Here is a 6,783-nt window from a genome sequence, read left to right as displayed (position 1 = left end):
GCATAGTCCGGCAGATCAGAAAAATAGGCGAGGTCTAAGTACTCCTGTATATAAACCTCGAGCGGTCGCGAGCCCTGCTTGAGGGTTAATAGCATCCATGCAGACTCCATACCTGGCCAATGTCCTCTTGAAAAGCCGCTGGATCCTTGTGTGGCCGAGTATTCTGTTACGGGGCTGACGAGACGTGAGACGTGCGGATCCATGTGCAAGGCTTTATTAAAAAACATGGTCAGAAAACAGGCAGGGTCAGACAGTGGCAAACAGGTATGGCAAGGGCAAGACACAGCAATCCGTGGAGCAAGCGTGGGTCGACGATCAGTGAACAGTATCCAAAGGGGCAAGGCAGAGAGATAATCCAGAGACGAGAGCAATAATCCAAACGGGGAGCGAACACAGTCCAAACGGCAAGGCGAAGGGGTAAATCCAGGAAACACGGGCAGGGTCAGACACGGCAAGATAAGCAAGGCAAGGCAAGGCAAGGCAAGACAAGACTATAACAATGGCTCTGTAAAGTTGCTATCTCTAGATAAGTGATAAACGCTAACAATACTCGGCCCCCGAGCAAGAGGAAGTCCCAGGCTTAAATACAGTGATACTGATTGAGAAATGGTGATCAGCTGTGAATGTCGTCAGTGCAAAGGATTATGGGAAATTGAGTCCAATGTGTTGTGAGTGAAAAAGTCATAGTGGTGAACAGGTGACCTCTAGTGGTGGTTAATCGGGAGAGCATGGACCAGATTCGTGACAGTAGTTCTTCAGGAGGTATGACAGAATACATCAGTTATTGATTAGCTAACTGTTACTTAACACAATCATAAAATTGTATTACATACTGATTAGTTAACACATCTTCCTTAGTAGTTAACAGTAGTGAGTTAAGTGTTAATGAATAATTACCTGTTAGTTCTTCAATAATTCCTTATTAGTTATGCAGTAAGTAAGAAACAGTATTCTGAAGTGTTACCAAAACAGTTGTAAAATGAATCGATTGATTATGTTCAGGAGATTACAGGTGATTTTCACTTGTACTGTTATCAAATTACAGTTCATGCACGTGTTCATTCTTTGTCATTTCTTATGCAAAAATTTACTTTATTGCACATATAATTAGAAAGTTATTGAACACGGAAGTCCGAATGTGCAAATATAAAACCAGCTTTAGCATAGTTTGTTCTTTGACCTGTTGAAAGTCCACAACACTTAACAGGAAGAAGCTATGGCATTATTTCTCCTTTCTATCATAACTTCATTCTTGGCTGAGAAAAGAGAAAGAAATCAGCAATCAGTGAAGAACACGATACAAAGTTTGATGTTTGACATTTGTCAGAGTTTCAGCCTCGGATATCTTCAATAGTTCTTTAATGATTTAGCTCAATGACAAGAAACATACCGTGTTCTAATTGTTTTCAGATGTAGAAGAGAACACACCATGTGTTTTATTTGTTTTAATCTGCCTTAAGGTATTGTAACTGATAGACCTTATAATGTAATAGTGCAGGATAGAGACCGTCTGTAAAGTGCAAAACCAAGGGCAAAAAGCACAATTATTACATCTAAATTCTTCACTTGTGAGATGTATAAAAATAAATCTCAAATCTAAGGGGCGTGTCTTATTACTGGTAATAAAAGAACATTTATATGTTTTATTTATAGGTCTTATGGGGTTTTATAGGTCATTTATGGGTTTTATTCACAGAACCATAAAAGTTATTAAAATGGAACAATTGAGACACACACCTTGACACACAACAAGACACACACCTTGAAGTTGATACAGAAGAGTGTATTTATTGTAAATTAATTTATTTATTGGTTTTAATTTCAATAGCATGCACTTTTTTGGTGTCATACTTCTGTGAATACAAGGGACATTAAAATGTTCTCACAAGGACCTGGAATAAGCCTACTGCATAACCACTGAATTATGGAATAATAATGATTTTTAATATAATTTTTCTTTTTTTAAATTATATTTATTAATAGTAATCATATAATAATAACCACTATTACATGTTGTCTACAATACTACTTATTTAAATGTAAGTGAGCGTTATAAGTGTTTGTCTTATATCTTTCAAAGACCTTGGTTCACAAATTTATCTTGTTTTGTGACTGTAAAAAACAATCCGGTGGGAAACCATTAATCGTTTTATCATTCCGCAGGTACTTTGTAGACGGTCCCTAGCTGGCCTGCGTTGGGCCGCACCGCAGCTAGAGCCTTTATGCTTGCAACCGAGTGTGTCTCACTTGTACTGGAAAGTGAAGCTGCGGGCTCTTTGATCGCCCCCTGGTGGCTGGCTGCAGTACAGGTCATAAACCCCGCCCTCTCCATGTAAACGAATGGTTATCATGCTGATATATGTTCAATTGTTCGTTTTTGTGGTAAGTTTGATTTTAGCTAGTAATTTGATGCTATAAAAACGGGGTGTGTCATTATGGTTGATAAGGTCTGCGGGAGTTTGATTCCGCGGCTCCACCTCACAACTCTACTGCGCAAACTCTGGCTCCAAACGAATCTCTTCTGCGCAGACTCTGGCTCCAAACGAATCTCTACTGCGCAGACTCGGGCTCCAAACGAATCTCTTCTGCGCAGACTCGGGCTCCAAACGAATCTCTACAGCGCAGACTCGGGCTCCAAACGAATCTCTACTGCGCAGACTCTGGCTCCAAACGAATCTCTACTGCGCAGATTCAGGCTCCAAACGAATCTCTACTGCGCAGACTCTGGCTCCAAACGAATCTCTACTGCGCAGACTCTGGCTCCAAACGAATCTCTACTGCGCAGACTCTGGCTCCAAACGAATCTCTACTGCGCAGACTTTGGCTCCAAACTAATCTCTTCTGCGCAGACTCTGGCTCCAAACGAATCTCTTCTGCTCAGACTCTGGCTCCAAACGAATCTCTACTGTCCAGACTCTGGCTCCAGATGAATCTCTACTGCGCAGACTCGGGCTCCAAACGAATCTCTACTGCGCAGACTCGGGCTCCAAACGAATCTCTACTGCGCAGACTCGGGCTCCAAACGAATCTCTTCTGCGCAGACTCGGGCTCCAAACGAATCTCTTCTGCGCAGACTCGGGCTCCAAACGAATCTCTTCTGCGCAGACTCGGGCTCCAAACGAATCTCTACTGTCCAGACTCGGGCTCCAAACGAATCTCTTCTGCGCAGACTCGGGCTCCAAACGAATCTCTACTGTGCAGACTCGGGCTCCAAATGACGTCATTTACTCAAGACGGCAGCGGCCATACTGAGATGTATTTGCTTCACTTTTCTATAGTGGAAGGAAGCGGAGACGCATTCTACATCTTTTTTTAAAGCATGGACTTAGTGTCCGTGACGTCACCCGTAGGATTCTGAGGTGCATTTTTGAAGCCTAAAGTGGGCGGAGCCGGTCATCGCCATCTTAGCAGCGCGTCACTCCCGGATAATCGAAAATGGGCAAAGAGGCGGGATGTGGGTGGAGCTGAGGTGCCTGGTTGCTGAAACCACGTTCGCCTAGCTCGACCTCGATGTATAGAGAATGAGTTGTTACGTCACATTCTTTCCACTCCGCGTTGCATTTGTCACAGATATGCCAGGCTCTGCCACTACCCAATCACAGCGATCACGCTCACCTGAATACTAATCACACTCACCTGCCGCTCATCATGTCCCTCATCACCGTTCCCCATAAAGTCACACACCGCCCAGCACTCGATGTCCGGTCTCGTTTGTGCGAAGAAGGACTGCTAAAGCTTCCACAGCCTTAGTAACTGTTAGATTCTGTGTACTTACCTGCTAATCTACTTACCTGCATTCTGTGCTCCTAGGATCCTTGTTCAAGTCTGCTCCCACGATTCCCGAGTGTCTGCTCCTGGTTTGCGGTGTGTGCCTTCTCTGGTTTTCCCACGTCTACCGCTACTCCTGCAAAGACAAAGACTCAAGTTCAACCTCCATTGTATCAGTCAAGATTCAGCCAGTTCTTTACTCACCTACCATCTCCACCGTCTGCCTTACTGTTGGTCAATAAATTAACCATTACCATCTCTCTGTCTCTGTCCTACTTCTGTAACAGCATTTCGGGAAGGCGCCGCCATATTAGCAGGATATGCTGTCCGTTTCCATGGTTACTTCTCATTCTGAACGCGGAAGTCTCGCTTGACTAGACCGGTGCTTTAAGAGAATTTGGCCTTTAGCGCCCATTTGTATATGCTTAAATATAGCCCTGACTATCATGGCTAATGTGTTGCTTAACAATGAACATAAAAACTCAACATGTAGCCATAACACTGTTGTCACCTCTGCTCTTCCTTCTCTCCTTTTGTTTCATTGTTTTGAATTTTTTTTTTTTTCCATTTTAAAACTTCAATAAATCCACTTGATAAGAATATTCCTGTATACGTTCTCTTAATATAAAAATGAATGAAGAATGTAGCTTGTTTGTGAAAGAGCTGGGATAGAAGAAAAGGGTTTATGAACAATGTTTGGAACATTTTGAGTGTGCTAAATAAATTAATCTGATATTTTTAGGTGACTTGACAAAAACACTGCTTTTAATGGATAGGATACTGCAATCAGCTCCTCTTGCACATCAACAGACAACTTGGGGTACAGTTAATGACAGAACACACACAAGCAGAGGACTGTTCTTCATGAGAAAAGGATGACAAGGTAAATTACATTCAGTATGGCCTGTATTGGTTAAAAGCCCACTCACCACGAGAAGGTGCAGTCCAAGAGTGGGGACATATAACAGGACAAACTTACAGGACACAAAACAACAGGGAGACAAGACATGAAAGAAATAGAGAACATACAACCAATACAGTACTGGAGAAGCATTATACAATGGTCAAAACTGGGGAAGGGTGATAGGAACAACAATATTAACATTTCGCCCAGCCGTAATAAAAACAGAAAACAAAATAGCAGATTATAAATTTATGGATTTAAAGCCATTTTTATCACCTCAAATTACTGTATTATAATACTTCAATAACTCAATATCTATAATATAAAATCAAACTAATCATAGAGGTAAACATTTTGAAGCTTTCAACTTAATGTATTTTTACATATAGATTTGTGATTGTTTTTTGTAAATATGTCATTAACTGATCTTTGACACAGAATTCCAGAAACTATCTACAGAATCATTGACCAGGGAGGTTGCATACTGTATATATTTCATATAATAGATGGAAAACAGATCAATATCTCCTTAGTTCATGCAGACTCTAAGAGATATTGAACAGTCCTTTATGTGACACAAGAAAGCCCATACAAACTATGAATCAGTGATATCTATGTGGGTTAAGGAAGACACGGTGTATAAAGGCTCTATGTATAACTGTGGTATTATTGCATGTTACTGTAGCATCGCAGCATTTATGATTTGTAAGAGTTGGGCTCCGTTCATGCAGACTCCAACTGAAAATCATCCTGAGAATCGGTGGGATTCTCTGAAGTGTTTCATCAGTATAAGATAAGATGTTCTTTTTTATAATCCCCGTCGACAGAGGACATTAAAGTATAGGCACAGCAGCTTAGAGAAATGTTAAAAGAACAGACCACAAAATAATAAGTTATTGCTTAGATACACATACGATATACAATCAATGTACAATTGACAGATCTAGATGAATAAATATATACACATGCTGTAAACACACTATAAACAATAACATACAACAATTATATAAAATATATAGTATACCCCATTTATGCAGGTTCCAAGTTATTGTTCAAAAACTGATTTGACAGCTAGGTACATCTGACATTGAAAGTTACTTAGGCCCCTTTCATGCAGGCTCTAAGTAACATGGCTTAAAGCATTAAAACAGTGCTTGTCTGTGCATAGTATTATTCATTAATCATGTTCTCGCTGAGTTTCGTCTTTTAAAAACAGTTTTAATTGATTTTAATCAGTCTATGCATTAAGCCATCTTAAGAGTTAACGGTTTTCAATGGGAGGAAAACGCTTAACGAGTATTGTTAATTACAGGCCTAATGTTACAGCTAATCACAGTCTGTTGGATTCTGGATTGTAAAGTTTTAAATAAAATTATAAAGAATAAATAAATATTACATTACAATATCACTCACCGGAAAAAATGGATCCCAGACTTGGACTGTTACAGAAGCAGACGTCACACTCGATATGTATAAAACAGGTAAGGTTTATTAGGCAGATGAGCAATGGCAGGAGAATGTGGTGGTGATAATCAGATACTGAGAAGATGAATGACGAGATGGGAATCTCACTGAACCGTGGTGTTTGTTGACAGGAGCTCGTGGATGAACTGGAACCACACACCTCGACGCTTCGTTGTGAAGCTCCAGAGAAGACAGACAGGGATCCAGGACACGGATGGACACAACACTTGGAGGAAACACAAGAGGTCAGTTCACAGGCAGGTCGGTGAGATAGCTTTCAGGAGTCCACAAGAACGAGACCAGATGTTTGACTGTTGTGAGGTGTGTGGTTATATGGAGTGACTTGATGAGGTGATGATGATGTGCAGGTGTTTCACAACAAGACATCAATCCACCTGTCACTCAAGTGGCCACGCCCTTAATTATACAGAATTTTAAGGTTTAATATAATTTAAACGGATGAGTTATAAAAAAAAAATCACCCCCCTCACAGTTGTCACGAAGGGCCAAATTAGCTATATAGACCAAAACCACTTTTTATACCAGGCTGTCAACATGTTTTTTTCTGCTGTAAAGTTGGGCATTTTAACATGGGGGGTCTATGGGACTGACTCCCTATGAGCATGAAAGACTACATAGTAGGACCA

Source organism: Barbus barbus (genome assembly GCF_936440315.1).
Source record: "Barbus barbus genome assembly, chromosome: 46".
In the NCBI taxonomy this organism is placed as follows: domain Eukaryota; kingdom Metazoa; phylum Chordata; class Actinopteri; order Cypriniformes; family Cyprinidae; genus Barbus; species Barbus barbus.
The sequence above is the reverse complement of the archived record's forward strand: the minus strand, read 5'-3'. Positions refer to the sequence as shown.